General features: G+C 43.8%; 1 long non-coding RNA gene and 1 pseudogene across 5 annotated transcripts; both read left to right on the top strand.

The window, feature by feature from the left end:
• On the top strand, window positions 1-26,236 carry LOC148003641 (uncharacterized). 5 transcript variants are annotated; one of them, XR_015629036.1, is made up of 6 exons: window positions 1-114; window positions 11,653-11,783; window positions 13,305-13,557; window positions 23,183-23,289; window positions 23,711-24,546; window positions 25,270-26,236. It is a non-coding gene; the product is annotated as an uncharacterized LOC148003641 (long non-coding RNA). The 5 variants fall into 5 exon arrangements; XR_015629035.1 differs by having other exon boundaries at window positions 23,183-23,498; XR_015629038.1 differs by lacking the exon at window positions 23,183-23,289.
• LOC148003642 (ATP synthase F(0) complex subunit g, mitochondrial pseudogene) lies at window positions 15,304-17,052 on the top strand (annotated as a pseudogene).
• Window positions 26,237-26,412: the final 176 nt, after the last annotated feature.

Raw genomic sequence — 26,412 nt, 5'->3', positions numbered from 1 at the left:
CAGTCTTCTCCTAGCAGCCTTCAGATGAAGATGTAGAACCCTGAGCTCCTCATGCACCATTCCTGTCTGGACACTGCCATTGCCTTGATGTTAATGGACTGAACCTCTGAACATGTAAGCCAGCCCCAATTAAATGTTGTCCTTATAAGAGTTGCCTTGGTTATGATATCTGTTCACAGCAATAAAAGCCTAACTAAGTCAGCTTAATTTTCTCATTGTCTCTCATCCAACCCCTTCCTTCCAATGGCTGTCAGATTTACAGCTTCTCTACCTAACCCTTTTTCTCCTCTCCCAAACAATAATAAAATAGTTTTTTAAGCTTACCTTTGAGTTAGTTTATAAAATCTTTTATCAATGAGACAAAGAACCCATCAAAGGGAATCCCAATTCTATGTAAGCCTTTTAACATAATAGAAATAAGATGCACACAGTGTCTTTGGCTTATAATACCAGCACTTGGGAGGAGAAGGAAGGAGGAGCTAAAGTTCAAAGTCATCCTTAGCTTAATAGTGACTTCAAGGATAAAGTGGGATGCATGACACAAAAACGACCCAAACTAATAAACAAAGGCCAAAATTGTTGGTATCTCTGCGTGCCACCAATGAGCGTATCTACATTAATGTTACATTTGAATTTCTTTTATTCATACATTTCTGTCATATTTTCAACAGTTATAGGGCAGCTTAACATCACAATCATCTGAAGCTAGCAATAAACCCCACCCATTTCTTGTAACATGCAGAACATGAAAGAATATAACTCTTCCAGTATAAACTTGTAATAAACATAATATATTGGGTGAACATTGATATGCTAGTAAAGGTTTTCCCTCTGTCCCCTTAAAGGTCATGCTAAAATAGATGTCTCCATTTCTTTGGTTCCAGATTTGGGGGTACAGAATTTAAGCATTTGAATATAAGCAACACCAGGCCAAAGCCCTTGGTATTTTTCTCTCTGTTTTCTGGTCTCAATTTTACCCAGTATTTCATCACTCTCCAGTGTTCTCCTTCCTTCCTTTGCAGCACTAATGTGTATTCTCTGCCGTTACATGACGGAAGCATGCCGTTTGACTTGTGATTTTTCAGGGGGGTTAAAATTAAGAGATTGCCTTGAGTCTCAGAGTTTGGACTTTTAAAAAAATATGGTGCTATAAAATGCTACAGAAACTTTCTGAAGTTGGACTAACTATATTTTGCTAATGGGGGGCAGGGAATGGAATGGAGTGACTTCAATGGAAAATACCTGCTCTAGGCTCTAGTATTTGAAAACTTAATCGGCAATTGGTGATGGTGTTTGCGGAGGCTTAGAAGGTGAGGCCTTACGGAAGGGAAGGGATTAAGCCACTGGAATAGACTTTGAGAGATTAAAGCCTCGGTTCACTTCAGTTTGCTCTTTGCTTCATGTTTGCAGTTGAAGTCGTAATCTCTCAGCTTCTGGCTCCTGTCACGTAACTGCTGCTTGCTGCCAGCGCTCCCTTGCATAAAGGACTCTGGAACCATAACCCAAAATGACGTCTTCCATGGTTACATTGGTCATGGCATTTTATCACAGTCACACAAAAGTGACTAACGCAGTGACTGTGGAGAAGAGACCAACTGAGATGGAGGAAAAATGAAACATTGCCACCGTGGCTTTTGTTTGTCTTCAGTTCAATATTTAATTTATTCATGTGCGTTTGCATGTGTCTATGTAGTATCTACATGGGTGCATGTATGTGTGCATGTGTACAGATGTGCATGTGTGTGCATGTGCACTCACTTAAACAGATCCACATAGAGGCCATAGATTGATATTAGAATGTCTTTCTTCAATGTTTTTTCCCCCTCTACTTTAGTGTTTCGAGACAGATTATCCTACTGGTCCCTCACTAAACTTGAATCTTGTCATTTGACCTGTTCCATCTGGTCTCTGAGTCCCCATGATCCTTCAGTGCTGGAGTTGCAGATGGACCCTGCCGTATCTGGCTTTTTTTCTGTGTGCGTTCTGGGGATCTGAACTCAGGTTCTCATGCTTGTGCAGTAACTAAGCACTTTATCCACTGAGCCAACGCCTTGATATTTTTAATGAACCAAGTGGAGGAAGGTCCGTGTATTAATACACAAAAATTAATACACAAAATTAATACACAAAACATTAAAAAGAATAGCTAATGAAACATCAGAATCTGGATTCTAACTGGGTTCAGCTCAGTAAGTTAGATTAGCAAGCAGGTGACATCCAAACAGTGCTATTGGATATAGTTAAACTATTACTTTTAGTCAGACAAGAATCAACACGAAAGAACCAAAATTGTCATAAGAAGACAGTTATTTGAAAAAGTCAAGCTGACTCTTACCGACCAGAAAGACAATACAAATCAGCTGTAATCTTTATATAGCTACAAAAAAAATTCAATGTGACATTAGGTTACATTAAGGGAACAATGTGACCAGAATAATGCATCTGATTGATTTAGAGATTTTTCTAACAGTTGGGATATTACATTTTCAGAGGGAAATGGATGAACTGAAGCATTGAATTCTTGGAGACCAATCACGTTTGAGGGATGCTCGGTGGAACCATGGTTGTCCTACTGCAGAAAGGAGTTTGCGGGGAGGCTTGTAAACTTAATCTCAAAGACTAAGATCAGCTTCAAACTCAAGAATGTCTTAGGGAGAGGGAGACTCACAGCCCCCTTCCAGTCACTTCTATAATTTCCTTTCCTCTAGTTTATGCTAGAGATAGGAGAAGTGTATGACTTTAGCATATGCATATTCCCCTAGTTTGCTTTCCCCTGCTGTGATAAGCACAACAACCAAAAGCAGCTAGGAGAGGAAAGAATTTCTTGAGGTTTGATCTTTGCTGTCTATTGTAATGCTAAGTGTGGGCCCCTAAGACCTGGAGTCTGCACGTGACCCTGCCCCTCCTCCACCCCCCCTCCGGGTTATTTCTGGTTGGTAAATAAAGATGCTGACAGTTAATAGCTGGGCAGAAGAGACATAGATGGAGTGTAGGTTTTTTAGGCTTGGGTTGCAGGAGAACCATGATAGAAGAGGTTGGAGAAGACAGGAGAAGCCACCATGGGTTAGGTGAGCCCTGAGGGCCGCCCAATGGGAGTTAAGAGCAGCCCAGATGAAACATAGTAAGTAGTAAGTAATAATTTGGGGCTATTGATAGGAAAGTGAATTCTAATAACATAGAGTAGATATCTGCCCAGCTCTTGTGCTGTTTAAGATTTATTGTAAATATAAGGTCGTGTGTGTCTTTTATCCAGGAACTAAATGAACAGGCATGGTAGAAACCCCCAAGTCAGGATTAAAAAATTCTACAAGAATTTATTTTTTCTTGCATTTCCTGGTAGCAGTTCACCACCGAGGGAACTCAGGACACTATGCCAGAGCAGGAACAGAAGCAGAAACCAAGAAGGAATACTCCTTCCTGTCTTGCCTCTTCTGGCTTATGCAGCTGCTTTTCTTTCTTTCTTTTTCTTTATTAACTTGAGTATTTCTTATTTACATTTCGATTGTTATTCCCCTTCCCGGTTTCCGGGCCAACATACCCCTAACCACCCCCATCCCCCCCCCCCCCATTACCACCCTCCCACCAACAATCAGGTTCACTGGGTGTTCAGTCTTGGCAGGACCAATGCAGCTGCTTTTCTTATACAACCCAAGACACCTGCCTGGGGTGGCATCACACACAATAGGATGGGCCGTCCCACATAAGCACGAATCAAGATGTCCCACCGACATGCCCACAGGCAACTCTAATACATACAATTCCTCAACTCAGGTATCCTTCGGCCAGGTAACTGTAGTTCCTGTCAAGTGGACAAAAACCACCCAGTATACATATAAATAATAAGTTTTTAGTGCTATATTGCTAGGTATCCATTATATTCTTCTTGCTGCTTCCGGTGACAAGTAGCAGCTTTCCTAGTGATCCCATCCACCTCAAGTCCTAATAATTTTAAAAATATTTTTATAATTTTTATACAATTAAATATTTACGAATGTTATATTTTTATAATTAATTCTCTATTCGAGAGTTATCCTTCCTAGATGCAAATGTAAGGGCTAAATAGATGGTCTCTACAACGACTCCATGTTCAAGGAACCCCTGAGCCCATTTTCTTGTTATCCCTACATCCACAGTGGTCTTCTACTCCCTCGCTTAATTACTCTGTTAGAGTTCACAAGCAGGCAATCAAGGTCCAAAGCACAGAGCTACCTTACTCTTCTTCCCTATGCTCAGGAAGTTCTAAGCTCTGAATTGCAGCCAGATTTTATTCATCACACAGTGGCTGGCTCAACCGAAGGGCGTGAGTAGGAACTGGTGCTTTGTGTCCTGGGTGGCAATGGCGCCTCCTCAGAAGCAAAGCAGAGATTATACACATGGCAGAGGGTCTGGGCCAAATCCGAGGAGCAATTCCTACCCTCTGACTGCATTAGAATATTCAACTCTTTAATCCTTGAAGGCTCCCTCCTGGAAAAGGGTCTGAAACTTTAAACTTAAATTAATTAAAATAATTAATTAAATTTGAAATAACTAGAACCAAGTAATAATGACAGGCAGATGAAAATATCACCATTAACTTCGTATGTTAAGTAAAAGATTATTAATAAAAAGAATAAATTTTGCAGAACCTTGAATGGATCTCATGAGTTGGGTTTAGTTCTTAAGAGACAGGAAGATGACCTAGACGATCCTTCAAATTGTCCTCAGTCTAAGGGATGTGTCTTGTGAAGAGCTGTGTATCTCACATGCAATCGTAGGTGATGGGAATTCAGCGTGAGGCCAAATGCCTTGTTTTGCTGTTCTCAGCCCCCTGGGTTTTCAAACTGGTCAAAGTTGGAAGATGGAGAAATGAAGTGAAATGTCTGCAGTTCAGTTTATCCATACTGACACTCAATCAGTTTCTAACATATATTGTGAAAACATCTAGACAAAACTAGGGGTTGAGGGAGTTGCCCGAGTTCACTGTTCATCTCACGGCTTCATGTAAGGGCTTAGGTGCATCGAAGAACACTGGACAAAATAGAGAACTAGCCTCTGACCGTCAGTGTCTAAGGCTCTCCATTTCAGGTGATCTACCTTGAACATTTCATCCAGCAGGTCAGGTTTCAACAGACCTGGTGACTTTGGAAGCTTGCACTGTGGTACCTCGTCAATGTTGTACAAGAAGTTCCTTGGCAGGCTTCCTCTGGGAACTGAAGACATGTGTGACCAACGCATTACTCCAAGATTCTGATTTTAGGACATAGGGTCAAAGTTGTGGAGTCTGGGGATCTGCGTCGTGTTGAGAAACATGAGCTTGTCCCATTCTCTTGCCATTGCTTCTGATATCTACTGCCAGGGTCACTAGAAGGCCTCATGAAGGCCTCTCCCTGCCTTTGCTGCAGAGGTGTCTTAGAAGGTGCGTTTCAGATATGAGACTCCTTGGGCCCAGGGAGTCTATAGTTGGAGGTCCATTGCATCCAGAGATTTTGAGAAACTGTTACAGGGTGTTCCTGGGCTGGGTCTTCATGTTGGAGGGCTTTCTCATAACTCTCAGACCTAAGACAGACTGTTAATTGGGGGGAACTTGGCAGGACAGGATGTAAATATTTGCCTGTTACATTGCCGGAGTCCTGATTCTACCCAGGGTTGGGGTTTTGGAAGTGGACACTTACGACAACAAAAACAATAAAAGTTCTAATGAAATAAGGAAAATGTTTGGAGCATGCTTTCCCAGGGTCCTGGTGTATATCAGCTGCCAGCCATATTTATGTTATAAAATTCTTTGCAAAGATGCTATAGTCAACACTATTTTAATGTGTTATTATCAACTACATTTTTCTAATACAAAAACTGATGCTTAGTCACGAGGATTCATTCTAGGGTTACATAGCTACACAATGGCAAAGGACCTAAAGACAGGATCCTTCACTATCTTTCCTGGAATTACTGCTGTACATAGAAGGTCTCTTAACTTTGTCCTGGTCCCTCAGTTGTGGACTCACTAGTTGGGAATTAGGCACAAGATGCCTAAGATTTTTCTCATGTAATCAAAAAAGAGAAGGTGACAGTGAGTTGGGGAGGGGCGACCAGGGGGGAATAATTGGTGCAACTACAGACTCAAGTGTGAAATTCTCCCCATCCAAAAATCAAGTTATAAGGAGGAGAATCTCTCTCATCTCATAATTCATGGGAGGACATCTGAGAAAATTAGAAAGAAAGAAAACTAGAGATTGGTGGCTCCTGTTGGCAATCCTTGCCCTCAGGGTTCTAAAGCAGGGTGATCATGAGCCAAAGGCCTCCCTAACTATACTGAGTATGTAGAACTGTGGTGGTTTGAATATGCTTGGCCCAGGAGTGTCACTATTAGGAGGTGTGGACTTGTTGGAGGAGGTGTGGCCTTGTTGAAGGAAGTATGTTACTGTAGGGGTGGGGTTTGAGTTCCCCCTTATGGTTGCCTGTGGGCAGTCTGCTTCTGGCTTCCTTTGGATGACGATGTAGAACTCTCAGATCTTTCTCCAGCACCATTCTCCTGCCTGGATGCTGCCATGCTTCCTACTACACTGATAATGGAATGAACCTCTGAGCCTGTAAGCTAAGCCCAGTTAAATGTTGACCCTTTTAAGAGTTGCCTTGGTCATGGTGCCTTTTCATAGCAAAGGAACCCTAAGACAATAACCTTTATAGAAATTCCAGAAGGGACAGTGAGCTGTAGGCTATAGGCTCTCAAGTCTGAAATGTAAATGTATTGCCAAAATAGGTAGGAAAAGGAGGTCTCAGGACTCCGAAGGCTGATCTTAATCTTAACTGGTCTAGGACTGCCAACAGACGGGAAAGGGCATTCACATTTGTAGTGTCTCCTTCTTCTTCTTCTCCTTCTCCTTCTCCTTCTCCTTCTTCTTCTTCTTCTTCTTCTTCTTCTTCTTCTTCTTCTTCTTCTTCTTCTTCTTCTTCTTCTTCTTCTTCTTCTTCTTCTCCTTCTTCTCCTTCTTCTCCTTCTTCTTCTTCTTCTTCTTCTTCTTCTTCTTCTTCTTCTTCTTCTTCTTCTTCTTCTTCTTCTTCTTCTTCTTCTTCTTCTTCTTCTTCCTCTTCTTCTTCTTCTTCTTCTTCTTCTTCTTCTTCTTCTTCTTCTTCTTCTTCCTCTTCTTATTCCTCTTCCTCTTCCTCTTCCTTTTCTTTCTTTCTTTTTTTTTTTCGAAGCTGGGGACAAAACCCAGGGCCTTGCACTTGCTAGGCAAGCACTCTACCACTGAGCTAAATCCCCAACCCCCTTCTTTTTGTTCTTTAAGAAAGAAAGAAGCCCTAGCAGGGCACTTAATGGAAAATGGCCTTGAACTTCTGACCCTTTCTGACCCACTTCCCAAGTACAGGAGTTCCAGGCACATTCCACTGTCCCTGATCTTGAATTGGAATCTTCTTGGGATCCTCATAGCTTTATACCTCTGATCTGGTCACAAGGCAAAAACAGAGGGTATTGGCCGTGTTTCTGTCTGGGAAAGAATTCCAGTTGGAAAGGGCATAGTAAGGGAAGGCAAAGATAGGAAAACCAACTCTGTGAACAAGAATTCCTGAAAAGAGAGTTTCAGAGTGTCCTCAGAGACTGGCAATGATTGGGACCTCAGCACCGTGGAGAGATGGACTGCTGGGGGTCCAAAGGCAAGTTACTTTATTATGGGTACCTTTCTTTGTCTGCTTCTGGGTCAGAACTAACATTCTGTGACCAAATATAGAAACCTTTTTAGAATCTACTAACTTGGTAGAACAGTAGTACCAACTTCAAAATTACAAACATTATCGGATACCATCTTGGGCCTGTCTCAACAATGAATTTAAACTTGCCTTGATGTGTCCACTTATGTGCTCTATAGAACTTTGAAACTGCTTCTACTGCGGAACATGGAATTTAGGGTAACCTAAATCTGTGTTCCCCAGCCATGGTCACAGAAAATGGCTCCAGAATAAACTCTCTCTCATCCCCCTTAAAACAAGAACTGTGATTTTTTTGGGTTGATAACTCATACCGTGTCAAGATGTAACAGAAACTGGGGCTGAAGAGATGGCTCAATTGGTAAAGCGCTTGCCTTGCAAACAGGAGGGCCTGAATTTTGTCCTCCGAACCTATGGAGACTTCAATCACTAAAAAGTTAGGGCACATTCGTCATGTCAATACTAGGGTGGTAGAGACAGGAGGACCCTCATGGGCAGCCCATGTTTCAAAGGATATTGACAGGAAATGAAACCTGAAGCTAGTCATGGTGGGGTGTGCCTTTAATCCAGGTGGTTGTGAGGCAGACACGGGTGAATCTTTGAGGTCAGGGCCAGCCTGTAGCAAGTTCAGGGCAGCCAGGGGTACATATTAAAACTCCGTGTCTTAATTTGGTTTCTATTGCTGTGGTCCTGAGCAACCTGGGAACTGGAAGGACTTATTTCACCTCACAGATCACAATCCGTCATTGAGAGAAGACAGAGCAGGAACTCAGTGTAGGAGTCAGGAACTAAAGCAGAGACCATAGAGGGCTTGTTCCTCCTGGATTAATTAGTTTGCTTTCTTGTACAACCCAGAACCACCTGCTTAGGGAGTAGTACCACCCACAGTGAACTGAGTCCTCCAAAACCAATTATTTATCAAGAAAATGCTCTATTTGCTTGCCTACAACCCAATTTTATGGTGACATTTTTTTTTCAGTTGAGATTCCCTCCTTTCAGATAGCTATGTCAAGCTGAGAGAAATCAAGTAATCAACACACCCTGTCTAAATAAATAAATAAATAAATACACTTGAGGTTGACCTTTGACTTTTATGTACATTTGTATACACACACAACACACACAGGGCACACATAGCACACAGAACACACACAGCACACATACACAACACATGCAACACACACACCACACATACAACACACACATAGCTTGCATGTGCTTATTCACACAGATACACAGATGGCACAACAGAAACATAAGGACTTAATGCCCAGCCCTTCAGCATCTTCCATTAGCATCCCTATGTGGGGACAAGTAGAGGTAGTATCCAAGAGGAGTGGCTGCTTTTTTCCTTTTCTTCTTATTATTATCTATTTTGCTTAATGTTTCATCCTGAGCAACTTTTGCATCAGAGACTAGACTTCAATAGGAAGATAATTTTAGCACTTGATTGCCTTTTGTAGTTTGGGTTGTGAAATTTCCTGTGGCACACAGAACAATCCACTTTCTTCAATTTTACACAGACATAAACCCAATTTCACTTAAAGACAATTTTTTTGAGAGCTCTTCTCTTCCCTCCGTGGTAGAAAATTGTAGGAGATTTTGAGTTAACAAACTTTACTTTGACTTCAAAAGATACAGTTAAGGGTACAGTGCACAATATTCTAATAAGCTTTATCAGCTTATCCAAGAGGAGAACCTCAACTAAGGAATTGCCTAGATCAGAGTAGCCTGTGAATATCTCATTGCCTTCATTGTTATTTGATATAGGAGGGTTCTGTCCACTGTGGGTGGCACTATTCCCTGGGCAGGTGGTCCTGAACCCTATGGAAAGCTAGCTGAGTATAAGTCACCGTGAGAAAACAGCTAGCAAGGCACATTCTCTGGCTCTTGCTCTGGCACACTTCTTGGCTGGGTTAATACTTCATGGAATAGAAAGCAGGCTCCCTTCAAGTCCCTGCCTTAACTCCATCAGTGATGAACTATGACCTGCAGTTTCCTCAAAAAAAAAAAAAAAAGACCGCAAAAAACCTTTTTCATTTTATAACAATTTTGGCCAGAGTGTTTTATCACAGCAACAAAGATATAATTAGAACAGACAGTAACATAATGTAGGGTTTTTTTTTAAAGGAAGGTGTTATAGGTCTCAAAATGGGAAAAAAAGGGGGTTGAACTAGAGTAAGAGTCATGAGGTCAGAGACTTCAGGTTGATGACCCATGAGAACATGATTCTCACTCAAAAACTACAGTAGGAAATAAAAAGTGTATTGCAAGTAGATAAACTGGATATTATTCCATGGACTTTTTTTTCCAGTTATGGGCACTGCCTGCACACACACACACACACACACACACACACACACACACACACACACACATATATATGTATGTATATATTCATACATACATCAATGCCTAAAGAAGAGACCTTGATTTTGAAGGGGAGTTTGTAGAATCCGAGAAGAGTTGAAGGTTGGGAAATGGGAAGTAGAAATGACGTAAATACACTACTGAAAACAATGCCACTAACAACTAAACCAAAACCCAAAGCAAACAGTGCTAATGGTTAGTGGTGGTTAATTGACCTAAATTCCTCTGGTGAACTGAGAAGGTATGGACTGGAAAGTTGGCTTCACTGATGATACCAGTAGGCTCTTAAGTTCTGAAAGCTTCTGAGAAGGTCAACATACCTCTCTGAGTGGTGTCTGTTGCTTAGAGATGGCAAAGTTATCTTCCACCCCCAAAGTTCTCCCTTAAAGCTTTATTTCATTTAGTGTGACATCAGCAGGCACACGAAGAACACTTCAAAACCCTCTTAAGGAAATCAAGGTCACATTTCTAGTCTATGAACAACATCCAAGATTGACCTCTGGCTTCTGTGTATGTTTGCACACATAAAAATATATTTCTATTCAGCCAGAAAATGATTTTCAACATAACGATATTAGCAATGGGGTGAAGGTGAGTGTCTACAAGTCCAGCTCTCAAAGTAGAAAGATCAGGAGTTCAAGGTTATCCTTGGCTTCATAGAAAATTCAGATTCAGTATGGACTATGTGAGCTCCTATGTCAAAGGGACAACTACCACCTCAACAGATAGATTTACAACTCAACCTCTATACCGACAGCTCTTGCGCCATGCCAGGTGAACATGGTCTCTACTTTCAGAGAGACTGGAGCCTTCCGTTTGAAGAATAATTTCGCTTCTTCAGATGTCTCTCTGTGGGACTGCAGATGTGGCTCAGTGGTTAAGAGCACTGGCTGTTCTTCCAGAGGTCCTGAGTTCAATTCCCAGCAACCACATGGTGGCTCATAACCATCTGTAATGGGATCTGATGCCCTCTTCTGGGTGTGCATGAAGACAGCTATAGTGTACTCACATACATGAAATACATTTTTAAAAGTTGTTAGATATGAAACAAACAAGCAGATGCCCATTTAATTTCCAAGTCACCTTCATGAACCCTGATCTAACAGAATCTATTGCTCAACTGTGATTGCCACAACCGTGGATGTTGGACATGCACTGTTATGTCTACTGGCCGATATAACTGTATGCACTATTATTCCTCATATTATTCCTAAAGAAACTGTATACATTTCCAGATGTTTCCTAGATCATAGAACTCCAACACCTGCCTGCCTGGCCCCAGCGCCAAGGAATTTCACTGCATTGCATCATAATTTATCCAAGGACATATGTTTACTGAAGAATGTTGTACCACGTGAAGCAAACATCCTTTGGCGTCTAACTTTTGTGAAATATATAATTTAGAGTTAGGGTGGTTCACCCCACTGTGGCCCTGCTGAAGTAATGGATAGAGAGTATTTCCAGGACTCTGGATGTGGAAGGTGGGAGTGATGGTGGAGGCCATTGAGGCCTAGTCTTTGTCTAAAGACCCTAACCCCTCCGCCTCTTATAGCCTCTATTCCCATTCTTAAATCCTGAGGTGACCCTCTCTGCTTTCAGCAGAGCTGTGGGGACTCCCCTCTACCCTCTTGGCTCCTGAGGGTGCAGCTCCTAATCAGCCGAAAGGAACAACAAGCACAAATGGAAACACTGCACTTGGGAGTCCCTGGAACTGCGAAGAACTTCTCCAGGTCAGAGATCAGCAATTTCCTTTTCTCTCTCGATGAAGGAACAGGCTGTAAATATTGTCATCTGTGAGAACCACATGGTCTCCAGAACTAGCGTGTGGCTTTGCTGTGGAAGGCAGGAGCTGGGGTGGGCGTTTCTCTGACATCGTGCTGGATTGGGCCTGTGGGTTGTGGCTTCCCAACCTTTCCTTCAAAGTCAGCAACTGAGTCCTCTGCACCAGCAGCCACAGAACAGCATTGCTCTGTTTTCAAAGTTTCCTGTCACCTTGAATACGTTTTCTCCCCTGCTATGTGCTCACAGGCTTTAAAAACCATGAAAAGTTCTTGTCCATCTCATCCAAAGGCTTACATACGCCTTCAGCCAAGTGCATTATTGGGCTGGGGCTTTGGTTTATGGATATGTAAAGAAGTGAGTTTACACGGTGCTATGGCCAGGCCCCTCACCACACTGTGTGTTTTGTCTCTCTCATGCACACCTTTGTAGGACAGACATCTGTGGAAAACTTTTCTTCCTATAGATACATAATTCATAACAAAGCTACAAAAACATCACCAGTTGAATAGTCACAGTACAATCACCAATTGGTCTCTCTTTGTTTTTGAAGATGGGGTTTCTTCTTTGTAGCTTTGGCTGTCCCAGAACTTGCTCTGCACACCAGGCTGGCCTTGAACTCAAAGATCCACCAGCCTCTGCCTCCTGAGTACTGGGACTAAAAGCATGTACCACCACTGCCCTGCCCAATTGTTCTTTTTTAATGCTCTTTTTGGTGTGTATACACATATGGAGGCCAAAGGCTAGCCTCGTGTGTTGTGCCTCACAACACAGTCTACCATTTTATTTTCTTTTTTGAGAAAGAGACACAAAGGACCCAGAAATCACTGGCTGGATGAGGCTGCTTGGCCATGAATCCCCAGGGAGCTGCCTCTCTCACCTCAAGTGTGCTAGTGTCAGAAGCAAACGCCATCATGTCTGGCTCACTTTATCTGTGTTCTGGTGATGTAACTGGGGTCTCTCTAGCCCTTAAGTACATTAATTTTTTTCTCTGAATTGTAAGTAGAGAGTACGCACTAATTTTATCCTCAGGACAAATGAAAATAATACCCTCCCTCCCCCCGTATATTCTAGAAGAAGAAAGATTTTTGAAGAGACTTGGGGTTTGGGAAGAAGTACTGGGGAGAAAAGCAGGCTGGGAATCTTCCCATACTCCATTTTCCAAGGGAAGGTTGGGTGTAAATACTGGGAACACTGAAAGACAGCATTGTGGTTCCTTTTTGGAATTCCTTTGGGGGAAACACAGGGACAGGGAGCAGAAGTGTCAGGCTGACAAATGACCTTCCCATGTTCTGTGCTCAGAAGACGAAAGATTGCTTTAACTACTTGAATGGAGGAAAACGAGATTTAAAACAAGCTCCTGGCTGTGCGTTTGTTTCAAAAAAAAAAAATTGCTAACACACTCTCTTTTCCTTAGCTCAGGATGATTTCAGCCTGATGCAGTAACCCCAAAACCTGTGTTTTCCCCAAAGGCTGTGGGAAATAGGAATGACAGAAGACCTGGCCTGCTTCTCATCATTACTTCCTCATAGCTGACCTCTGTTCATGACAAAGGTCAATAACAGACTAACTCAGAAATCCCTTCCTTTGGAGCATTGTCTACTCTTCGGGAACACTACATACACCTTGGGAAGATGCTACGCTATGGGAGCACTACCTACCTACTGGGAGCACTATCTTTTCAGAATACTGGCCAAACCATGGGAACATTATCTATCCTTCAGGGTGAGTTCTATTCTCTGGGAGCACTGCCTATCTATTGGACAACTGTCGATCCTTTGTGAGCTTTGCCTCACACAGTGATCCTCTTCGTTGGCTGCACACGAGCCACACTGGGGTATCTATTGGCTACAGATCTCAGGGGGTAGACCCTGTGTATGATAGTCACTCAGACGGCGCTATTACAAAGCAGATGTTAAGAATGGTCCAAAGGCAGAGGATCTGCCAGTCTGGACAATTCCCCGTGTTGTATGCTGTGACAGGAATTCTCATGTTAGTCATAGACTAGGAGGAAGAGCTCAGTCGTGCCTTTGGAAGGGATGGTCTCTGAAAGAGTCACACTAGAAGGGATGCCCTTGCTAAATCAAAGAAAGACGGGTAATTGTTTACCGAGCCAGACAAAGGAGGGCGTGTTAGGGAACATTCCACCAAAGGAGTGAGTCGTGATAAGGCAAGATAGTGTGAGGTGTCGGGGTGAACCCTGAAGCTGTGTTGAGGAGGATGTACAGTCCATCTGTCTGCTTGGATGAAAGCACTCCACAACTAGGTGACTCAATTACCAGAAATTCATTGTGTCACACTTCTGGATCCTGGGATTTCCATCTTAAGGTCTGAAAGGTTGGTCCTCTTTTCCAGTGATGATCTTTTTAAGTCTTCAACCCTCCGTCCTTTGTGAAGCTACAGAAAGCTTCTATGTCCTTAGTGACCTATGGGCATTTCTACCAAATGACCCTTATCACCATCAACTTGGGCTGTCCTAGTTTACTTTCCATTGTTTTGATAACTACAGTGACCAAAAGCAATTTAGGGAGGAAAGGGCTTTTTAACCCTACACTGTCATTATCAAGGGAAGTCAGAGTATGCACTCAAGGCAGGAGCTTGGAGCAGAAACCATAGAGAAATGCTGCTTACTATTGTGGAATAATTAATATTTTATATATTTTTTCCAACCCAGCTAGTTCCCCAGGAATTGAGAGAGTTCTAAGGATTTACTCAAACAAGCTTAAAAGCACAATAACTGGGCAGGTACCTTTAAACTAATTTTCTAAGCTAGTCTAGCTACCTCCTAGCTACACATCCCAAGTGATTTGCCGGTATTTGTCCTTTGTCCCTGACTGGGCTGAATCTACTCCGTCAGGCTGAGTTCTTGATGGGTTATTTCTCCACTGCTGATGAAACGAGCCAATTCAAGCCAGATTAGATTACATATTAAAGGCAGATTTATTGGGAAGCTGCTCTTGGATGAGTTCATTGCCCCCAAGGACCAAGGCCAGGGAAATCACCATGGGGAGAGAAATGGAGAAAGGGCACCAGAGTGCAGAGTGAAAAGAGTGAGAAGGAAAAAGAAAGGAGAGACTAAAAAGTCTAGATTATATAGGAAAGAGCCTCTGGGGGTAAGGGCAGCCCAACCCCTGGGCTGGAAAGTTTAGGGTTGGGGACAGGCTATGCCAGATAGGGACTGAGGGAACCTGGAGGCTAAGTGTGGTATGATATGTAAAATATGCAGCTCAGTCTCTTGTCCAGGGATCCAAAACCAAACAGTTCTTTTACTGTATCCTCTCCTCCCATTTCTTCTCTCTTCCCATTTTTTTCTTCTTCATGGTTCCACCTCTGACCCCAAGCTTGGGAAGCCCAACCCTACCTACTTCTGCCCAGTTATTTTTTTTAACCAATCAACTCTAAATTGGGGAGCAAGGTTTCCCCAACAAAGGCCTGTGTATGTGAGAATGCACTCCTCTGGACAGCAACCAGATCATGGAGTTCAGAATTGAGCATCTGTATACATAGCACCAGACCAATCCCAACAGCTGCCTTACTCACCGGTACATGCTCAGTTAGCTTTCTGATATAGTCTAGACACACCTTCCCACAACGGGCTGTGCCCTCCCATGTCAGTCCGGATAGTCTCTCACAGACATGGTGTCTTCATTACTACTGCTCTATTGCTGTGAAGAGACACTAGGACCAAAGCAACGCTTACACAAAGACAAGATTTAATTGTAGGCTTGTTTACAATTTCCGAGGTTAGCCCGTTATCATCTCGGTATCATGGATACGCGTAGGTGTGGTGCTGGACCTGTAGCTGAGAACTCTACATCCTGATCCACAAGTAGCAAAAACCAACTTGGGTCTAGCCTGGGATTTTGAAACCTCAAAGCCCACCTGCAGTGATGTGCTTCCTCCAACAAGGCCACACCTACTCCAACAAGGCTACAACTCTTAATCCTTCTAATCCATTCAATTAATACTGCTCCCTGGTGACTAAGCATTCAAATATATGGGCCAATGGGATCATTCTTTATTATTCTTATTCAAACTACCAGACATGGTTACAGATAAATCTGATCAAGGCAACTTTTCAATTGAACATGAGTCTAGCACATTGGCCAGTTTTGTCAATTTGACACAAACTAGAATTTTTGTCTTTTTTTTTTTTAATAACAGACCTCAATTGAGAAATGTCCCTACTGTGTTGGCCTGAAGGCAAATCTATAGTGTATTTTCTTAATTGACAATCGATGGGTTTGTAGTCGTGGGTTGGATAAGAAATGCAAGCCAGTAAGTTGCCCCCTCTTCAATGGCTTTTGCTTTAGTTCCTGCCTCCAGGTTCCTGCCCTGCTTGAGTTCCTACCTTGACTTCCTGTGATGATGAACTTTGATGTGGTACTATAACCCGGAAGTAAACATTTTTTTTCCCAAACTTTCTTTTGGTCTTGATATATTACCACAGCCATAGAAACCTTAACTAAGATATTCTGTGTAATGTCAAGTAGACAATCAAACAACCAGGGACACTACACACACCCAGAATAAATTCCTGTGGACTAAAGATGTCTCCAATTGTATTTTAAACATTACTATTCTTGGCAAATCCCCTCCTTCCTGTCAGTGCACAGGCGCTAATTTTGGAGGCCATGATCCACGGTATTTTTGGCTGCTTCTCCTGCACCAGTGAGATGGCATGGCACTGGCTTAAAGGCCACTGTATAAAAATGTCAGAAGTCAACACTCAGCCAGTGCTTCAGAGTGATGTACCTTCCACCTTAGATCATGGCCAAGTTCATCTGTAACTTGGCAGAGAAGACACCGTCAATGGTGATCGCTGCTGTGACTTACTCAAAGTCTTGATTAGTCATATTTTGGCACTACACCAAGGTTGAGCTGGCTCCCCTAACCCCTGGTGAAATCACTACAGCTATTCAGAGCATGAAAAAATAATTCACAGTGCTAAAACTGGTAACTTCAAACACCTTACAGTTAAGGAGGCTGTGCTGAACGGTTTGGTGGACACTGAGGTGTGGATATGGTTTTACATCAGAGAGATCATAGGCAAACATGGCATTGTTGGCTATGATGTTTGAAGACCCATCGTTAACTTTCAATTTGAGTTCTTATTTGAATGTTCTTGGACCATGTGTAATGAGACTGCCCTCTGAATAAAATACTAGCTGTGGAATAAAAAAAATGTCAGCAGTCAGAGTGTGAGAGAAGGCAAGTGTCTTTGGGAAATTAGTGGTCTGGGTTTTCCTCAAGAGAACAGCTATGTAGTGGCTAGAGATGGCTCAGTGGTTAAGAATGCTTGCCGCTCTTACAGAAGAGCCAGGCTGGGTTGCCAGTGCCCATAGCAGGTGGCTCATAACTCCAATTTCAGGGGACCTGACACCCTCTTCTGACCTCCACATGCTCTTGCATATACATGGTACACTTACACACATGCAGACTCACATACATACAAATAAAATAAGATAAAATAAAATATGCAAAGGGAACTGTAATAATTTCCCCTCTGAATATTTTAACATTCTCCAGAAGGTCTCCAGGAGAGGACAGCCTAAGCACTGGAAACAGTGGGACCCCTTTCGAGTGCAGCATGTTTTTGTGAACTCTTTAATGGGATCCTATAAAAGCTAGTGTTCTTCACCTTCCTCCTTCCCAGGACCTGGCTGAAAGCCCATGTCTCACAGGTCAATGGGCCAAGAAAGCCCCTTGAATGCCATGTGGGAGAGGGTTGCAGTCAGTGCTTCAAGAGTTGATTCTGACTGAGCTTCTGAATCTTCCTCTTGAAACAGATGAAGTGACAACCAAGTTAAGTCAACCAGCCCTTCTGTTGGTCCCAAGAAGACAAAGTTTGTTTCCTCAGTAACAAGAACCTTGTTTGATCAGTTTGAAGGTAACCAAGGAGTTCGCTCCATACTTCGCTGCTAGAAATGCAGAATCCAGTTTTCTACAAAGGGAAGTACATCATCGAGAGATCAAACAATGTGCTCAGAACATCTTAGAGTGGGCCAGGGAGATAGTTCATGCCTTAAAAACACGAAGTAACTGGGTTTGGGTCCTGGCGTTAATGTAAAAATGACAGAGATGGCAGTGTGTGTGCACTTGCCATTCCAAGTCAGAGACGAGGCTCCTTAGGGCTCACTGGCCAGCCGATCTAGTCTAATTGTTGAGCTCCAGGCCAGTGACAGACCCAGTCTCAAAGGAAGTGGACAGTGTTTCTGTGGATGGCATATGAGGTCTGAGGTTGTCATAGGTGCATGCACCTATACAGACAGTCAGACAGACAGACACACAGACAGATATACAGGCAGACACGCACACACGCGCGCGCACACACACACACACACACACACACACACACACACACACACACACAAGCATAAGAAAGAACATTACCCAGCCCCTACCACTGGAAGAGGGTCCACTGGTAGCATCACCACCTTTGTTGCAACCTCAGCCCCTGCTAGCCGAGGACTGGGGATCTGCAGTGGGGAGCTGCTGGCTCTGCAGCTCTCATTCTTACGCTCTGTAGCTTCACCTGACCCTAGCCGAGCCCCTCTACCTCATTCCCACATCAGCACCAAGTAGCCCCAAGATTGGACTTCAAGCACGCTCAACTATTCCAAACCTGACGTATTGGGCTAACAGCAAAGATCCAAATATCCACTCTACAGAGGCGGGGCAGACATCCGCACCAAAAGACACCATGAAGAAGATGGTCTTGGAGCTTGTTTGAGGATAAATTGGAGTCTTGGGGTTCCATCTCAGCGTGAGGTGCTTCGTGTACAGATCCACCTACTTGCTATCTTGATTACGAAGACTCTGAAGTCTCTCCTCACAACTCTGCTTTCCTTTCAGACGGTAGACAGCGTCACTGCTCTGTGACATTCCAAAAAGAACAAAGCTTTGCAAGAGGCCACACCTACTGCGAACCTCTGGGCAACTCTTGGCTGCCTAGGAGAAACAGCGTTTCCATTTCCGAGACCTGAAATGATCAGGAAACTTGAGAACCCTCCTGGTCATCTCCCTGTCCTGGGGCAGGAGTGCAAATACGTTTAGTCAGTCAGGCTAATTTTAGAGATTGCAAGATCTGGCAATTCTGTGACTCCCTCAGAAGGGCACCACAAGCCACCCTTGCAAGGTGTTCTTTATGTCTTCGTCTAGCCTAGGTGCCCTTGGTTGGGAGCAGTCAATCCTCTGCTTAAGTGGTCAACAGTTCTGATCAGTCCTCAGATCCAGTTTCTTAATCTTACACATCTTAATCTTTTCTTCAAATCTTGGAAAACATTTTTAGACATCTAACAAATTAGTTTATTGCAGACTCCTAGGATGTTCTTATTGAATAGCATTTCTCTGACGGAGATGAGTTCTCTCACAAAAGCTCCCCTCACTGCTATATTTTATAGCAGGGGCTCACAGGCACAGGCTTGTAAACCCAGAATTTGTGAGACAAATGTGAGGGGTTAGGAATTTGAGGCCATTCTGGGTTACATAACAAGGGCTTGTCTTAAAAATAGCCGGCCCCCAAACTAGGGGCTACAGAGATGAGTCACCACTTAAGAGTCCCTATCCAAGCAACTGCGTAACCAGCCAGGTGTCTGAAAATAAAATAAAATAAGGAAGGACATGGCTGCTTCTGGGTATGAGAGAGAAGAAAGTTTATTGTAGATAAAAGGGAGAGCATAGCCAGAGACAGAGAGAGAAAGAGAAAGAGAGAGAGAGAGAGAGAGAGAGAGAGAGAGAGAGAGAGAGAGAGAGAGACAGCTGGGAGGGTCCAAACTGAACATAACCCTCAGCCATTTGAGCAGAAGGGGAAGGGACGGGAGAGGGGAGAGAGGGGAATCAGGCAGAGCAGTAGACAAGAGGTAAAAAAGGAGTGAGTAGCCAAAATGGCTGGATTATATAGGGAAGAACATCTGGGGGAAGGGCTGCCCAACCCTGGTGGTGGTGGTGGTGGTGGCGGGGGTGGAATGGGTAGAGGGCAGAGTATGCTGGCCACATCCTGTAACAGGTAGGGACTGAGAAAGCTGGGGAGCTCCTGTCTGCCAGGTCCACTTTGATGTGTAAAGTAGGCCTCTCAGTCTTTTGTCCAAGGGTTTGAGACTTAATAGCAAGGTCACTGGGGCTTCACAACTCCCAAGACAACTCAAGCTATATAGCCAGGGAGAGAACACACACACACACACACACACACACACACACACACACACACAATCTTTCTTCTTCTCTCCTCTCTTTCACATGCATACACACACACACATGACACAGACATACAACACTAATAGATGTTTTAAAAACCAAAAAGACATATACATTTTTAAAGACAAAATGGTTCTTCACCTGCCCAGAGAACTTTTATTTTGTATCTTAGAGAGCAATCATCCTGACAGCAGTGGGCTATGTCAGCCGTGCAGACAGAAGAACCAGGTCAGGGGCCAGTCACAGGAGGAGAAAGGCATCCTAACTACCTTCTTGGCCTTTAGGCAGCCAATGGGTTTAAAATACCACAAATCGATCATTGATTTTCATAATGACAGCCATAAGTCATCCAGAAAATTTGTCATCGACAAAGGGTTAGACCATAGGAATTGTCGAAAGAGCTGGGCAACTGTGCTAACTCCAGAACGCCGTCCTAGTGGATGAATTCAAGTCAGTTTAGTTTCGGCTTGAAAGGAGGTCAATTAGGAATTTATCTGATTATATTGTCATGAGAAGGTGAGTCAAGAGCTGCTTTTGTTAACGGGTCCTTTCGCAGACCAGGGAAAGGTGAAGTGGAGCAAAGAAAAAAGCTTCCTTGGGCCATTAGGAATAGCTGAGGGCTGGGAGGGAGAGCCCCACCATGAACTTTTATTTGAATTTCCACAGAAATGGCACTCAACTTGAAAATGTTCGAGAAGCTCTGGGGTATGCCTAGTATATTAAGTACTTCAAGCCTTGTTCCTCCTATGCACCAAGGGAATGAAAACTCAAAGTTCAGTTTAACAAAAAATAAAATTGCCTCACAGGGGCTGGAGGAATGGCGCAGGGGCGAGAGCATGCACCTCTCCTCAGAGGTCCCAAGTACCTGGGAGCAGTTTACAACTTCTCACAACTCCAGCTCTAGGGGCAAACACACACACAAACACACGCACACATAAACACACACACACACACACACACACACACACACACACACCATACACACACACAAACACATGCACACATAAACACACACACACCACACACACAAACACAAACACACACACCACACACACACAAACACATGCACACACACAAACAGACACACACAACAACACACACACAAATACACACACATGCATGCGCACACGCACACACACACACAAACAAACTCTCTCTCTCTCTCTCTCTCTCTCTCTCTCTCTCTCTCTCTCTCTCTCAATAGTAAAAATAATTTTTTAAAAGAACCAAAGAGTTCCTGACCATTGCCTGATGACATCTTGACTTTTAGCGTGGGCTTTGAAGGACTGACTTTTGAAGAACCGAGAGAGGACACATTAGAACCTTTGGGCCAGGATTGTTCAAGAGCTCAGCTTTGGTGAATTCGCCTTCCTCATTAAGATCTTTTCTGTTTGCATCTCTCTCTCTCTTTTTTTTTTTTGGAACTGGGGACCGAACCCAGGGCCTTGCGTTTGCTAGGCAAGCGCTCTACCACTGAGCTAAATCTCCAACCCTTCTGTTCGCATCTTAATCAAATACTGAGCTTATCGATACCATCCCACACCCGATCTCATTTAAGCCCTGCCCACTATTGTGATCATCCCTAGCGAGTTATTTATTCTGTATACTCTTCAGAAACATTTACTGAGCGCCAACAACATTCCATTTTAGACCGGAAGAAAACAACCCAAGAAGGTTGTCTTTCTGGGAACCTATCTAGTGCTTGGCTGAATTGATTTGTTTTATTTCAAAATGAAACCAGGGCCCAACGGGAACGGAAACAAGAAGTCAAAGCCCTTCTGAGGCAGGAGGAGGGCCTGGTGGTAACTAACACTGTGTGTCAGCAGGAGGAACTACTCCCTACAGATGTCCATATGTTCTGAGGCCCAGCTGGCCACCGCTGGAATCAGACATCTGTATTTCTCAAGGGCTCTCTCAATGGTTCTGATGTGACCTGTCTAGAGTCGGTTTCCAAATGCTTGTCTTAGGACCACTGACCCAGAAACTCTCTCCTCTATGTCTGTCAAAGTTCCACAAGATCCAAAAGGCAGCTTCAGTGGGACAACTGGAAGAAACTTTCAGAGGGATAACTCGCAAATTGTGTGCCAGGGTCTCTGAAGAATGGCAGAGAACCCCGAGGTGGGCCATGCAGTTGCATAGCAACTGTTGTTATTTTAAACTTGGGAGGTCAGGGGATGTTTCCCAGAATCAAGAGACAAGATAGGACCCCCTGAAAGACCAGAGATCATTAGTTGAAAACTGTAGCCAGCAAATCCAACTAGAATCTGGAAGGCCAAACAGCTACTGCCCATGACCATGTAAGCCAGTCTATGGTCAGCAAACAGGATGGACTGAGCTGGAGGAGCACTCACAGGAAGAGTCTAGACAATGCTTCCTTCAAATCTCGTGCAAAATTGTTTTCCAGAGGGCTTCATGACTCCTCACTATCTCTATTGCCAGAGACAACCCAGGCAATCAATGCCAAGTTTTTCTTCTTTCTTTTTCTTCCTCCTTCTTCCTCCTCCTCCTTCTTCCCCTTCCTCTTCCTCCTCCTCTTCTTCCTCCTCTTCTTCTTCCTCTTCTTCTTCCTCTTCTTCCTCCTCCTCCCCCATCTCCCTGTCTCCCCATCTCTCTGTCTCCCCATCTCCGTCTCCTCCTCCTCCTTTTTCCTCTTCTGCTTCCTCTGCTTCTGCTTCCGCTTCCTCCCCCTCTTCCCCTCCCCCCTCTCCCTCCCCTTCTCTTTCTCCTTCTCCTCCTTCTCTCCTCCTCCTCTTCTTTTTTTCATAGATATCAATGAGTACTCTATATATTATGTGTACTGTGATGGATTTTTTTTGTCTCTGCCTCTAACTTGTGTAGGTGTAGGAGAGAGTTTATGTTTTGACTTTCTACAATCTGTACCGCATTTTAAAAAGCTGTTTATCATCATCATTAGTACGCGTGTATATGATATATATGTGTGTGTGTGTGTGTTGTGTGTGTGTGTGTGTGTGTGTGTGTGTGTGTGATGTCTAAATGATATGATACTATAGCATGTGTATGGGGACCACAACCTTGCAGAATTACCTTCCTCTGCTCACATTCATGTGGTTCTGAGGGTCAAGCTCAGAAATTCAGCTGGCTTGGCAAGCACTCTTCACCCTCTTCTTGCCATGCCTCCTCTTTACTTTTCCAGAGAGGGGGTCGTTTACTGAACTTGGAGCTCATCACTTCAGCTAGAATTGCAGCTAAGCAGGCGTTGGGAACCCTCTTGCCTCTGCTTTGCCAACACTGAGACTAAAGGTACCTGTCACTACATCTGGCTTTTACATGGGAGCTGAGGATTTGAACTCAGCTACTTATGCTTGCACGGCAAGGACTTCCCCAACTGAGCCATCTTTCCAGCACCTTGAAGTAGAGAACACTTCAAAGTTTTACAGCCTAATTGTTTTACAGCCAATGAAACTAATTTACAGATTATGCAGCTGGCCAATCACACAGCAGTAGAAGCGGTAAGTCATGATTGGAGGTCACATCACATATCTTACATGAGAGCCCGTGTTATCAGCCTCTATGCATTTTCCCAGAAATACACACATCCTACTCACTCTGGGTAACTTCAGTGTGTGTGGTAGGTAGTTTTGTTTTCTTGTACATCATGTTGCTGTCATTCATAAGGATGTTTGTGTTTATTAAATATTACATGTTTCTTCTTCATATCCAGGAGGCAAGCTGGGCCTTGTGGAGTAACTATTTTCTGCATCCATACTTCGGGGATTAAATCCTGGATTTGGTCCACTTTTTTCTATGCCCTGCATAATGAAGAATGCAGCTCAGAACCATTGTGGCGGTTTGTTCAGGGATGAGGGTTTTCCCAGGACTTGGCTATTTTAACATTAAGGCTGGGACAGATCCTGACGTGGCTGTAGTGGTTGGCAGTTGTCATGTTTTTAAAGCAGTCTAAATTTTATAATGAGAAGGCCAGACATTCTAGAACCACATTTTAAAGAATTCACTAAAAATTAAAAACATGTTTAGAAAAGATACACAAACGGTGAATAAAGAGTTAAATATATCTTTCTTCATATCTTATGAGCCTGGGATCTGTTTACTCTCATAGCATCATACAACACAATTTACGATTTAGGACCATCTGAAGCGCCGAGGTCATGCGACAAGACAGGGAATAGGAACTGGAAGACGGTTTGTTCCACGCCAGTCAGCGTGGCGTGTGGAGATGTCATGTGACAAAGGATGCAGTCTGTCACAACAAAGCCCAGAACCACATCTCCTCTAACTCTAGTCCTAAGCATGTGACACTTGTCTCAGCACATGTGGTGTTTATTTCACTGTGTTGTAACCACTTGTTTGTTGTTTGTGTCCCTTGCTAGATAGAAAGATCATCGAGGACAGCATGTAGCTGTCCCGGGATTTACAACTGTCCCTGTTCAGTGGTCCTAGCACAGAGACTGTTGAAAACATCTTGGGCTACAAATTGTGTCTGGGCTTTCTGGATGCAGAACAAAATGTGACTTTAGAAGCCATGTCTGAAAACATCAGGTATTCAAGTGGGCATGGGAAGGCATAACTCCCCACACTATAAGGGTTTCCTGCTAAGCAATTTCTTACCTGCTTCCAGGATCTCTCTGGACTCTCCTCTCCCACTCCTTCACCTGCCTTCTTGATTATCTTGCTTCTGGATCTCATATAGCCTTACTTCATTCTTTTTTTTTAAAATACTTATTTATTTATTTTATGTATAAGTACACTATAGCTGTCTTCAGACACACCAGAAGAAGGTATCAGAGCTCATTACAGATGGTTGTGAGCCACCATGTGGTTGCTAGGAATTGAACTCAGGACCTCAGGAAGAGCAGTCAGTGCTCTCAACCGCTGAGCCATCTCTCCAGCCCCGCCTTACTTCATTCTTATTGTTTGGCAGGATGCTGGAAAATGAGTTGTTTTATTTTTTTAAGGGAGGAAGTAATTTAATTCACTTAAGTGGCAAGGCTTCTGTAGGAGAACATCGAAGAACTGGTGTAAATACATATGTCCTGAAAAGGTGGTAAGAGGACCATGGGGACACAACTCACTTTGTCATGCATTCCTGTTGTGCAGAGTGAAGAGCTAGCATGTAACATGTCCCGATGATTTTGTTCTATGGCTAGCTGTGACATGATTAATGATCATTTCCAGGCGTAGGTAAGGCTGAGGTACGGCCAAAGTCTGGATAGAGGCAAGATCTTTACAACCCTAAGACTGGTGTCCTTTGCTATCTCGCAGTCCTGAAGCCTTCCAGCTCGCAAATGTCTGGCTCCTGGAAGGCCTGGCTTCTCCCATTTTTCTGATACGAACCACACTCTAAGTGAGAAGTATGGGCTTAGCTTCTGGAGAAAGTCTCCCAGTGCCTGGAGACAGCGGCTGAGAGAAAAGAAGAAACGGCAAGTTGCAGAAAGCATGGCTTGGGGCTTCTTTATCATTGGGGGAGAAGATACCCACTTACAAGTGGTATTAAAGCCTGTGGTTAGATTTCACCAGTATAAATTATTCACGGAGAACTGCCAAGGGTTTTCCCTCCCTGCATTCTGCACTCCCCTACCTTGCTAGTCTAGTGGGTTTTTTGAAGACCAGCGCCCTCTGGCGGTTGAAGTGAGAAAAACCCCTCTAGGAAGAAAATAAAAAGGAGGAAGGGTTTTTGCCCTTGCCTGCTCTTACCTAATGAGGGGCTTCGGAGAGAAATACTTTCTATTGCTACCCTGAATGTGAAGTGTCATGTGACCATGGGGCTAGTGGTATTTGAGGCTGCTTAACCGTCTTAGGCTAATGTGGCCTTGGCAGTAACGCCCCCAGTGGTAGAACATCCGGTGGAAGAGGTTTCCAGGGCATCTGGAGAACCACGTTCACTTTTTGTGTTTTCTGTAGGGAGGTACGAGATAGAACAAGACTCAAGACTAAGCTGGGTGTGGACCTGAAACATCTAGTACTTGGGGGGCTGAGGCAGGTGGATCAATGGGAGTTAGAGGCCAGCCTGGGCTGCATAGTAAATTCTGGGACAGTCTAGGCTTCAGAGTGAGATGATGTCTCAAAATGAACGATTTAAGGCTTGTCAAAAAGAGACAGTGGGCAATGGTGGTGCACACCTTTAATCCCAGCACTTGGGAGGTAGAAGGAGGATCTCTTGTCAGTTTGAGGCCAGCCAGATTCCTATAACAAGGTCCAGGCCAGCCAGGGTTACAAAGTGAAACCCTGTCCTGAGGGATGATGATGGTGGTGGTGGTGGTGGTGGTGGTGGTGGTGGTGGTGGTGGTGGTGGTGGTGGTGGTGAGAAGGAGGAGGAAGTGGAAGAAGAGGAGAGAGAGAGGAAGAGGAAGGGGAGGGGGAAGAGGGGAGGGGAGGGGGGAAAGGGGAGGGGGAGGGTGAAGAGGG

This window comes from Rattus norvegicus, chromosome 9 (assembly GCF_021556685.1).
Source record: "Rattus norvegicus strain SHRSP/BbbUtx chromosome 9, alternate assembly SHRSP_T2T, whole genome shotgun sequence".
Classification (NCBI taxonomy): Eukaryota; Metazoa; Chordata; class Mammalia; order Rodentia; family Muridae; genus Rattus; species Rattus norvegicus.
This window is presented reverse-complemented; position numbering and strand designations above follow the sequence as displayed.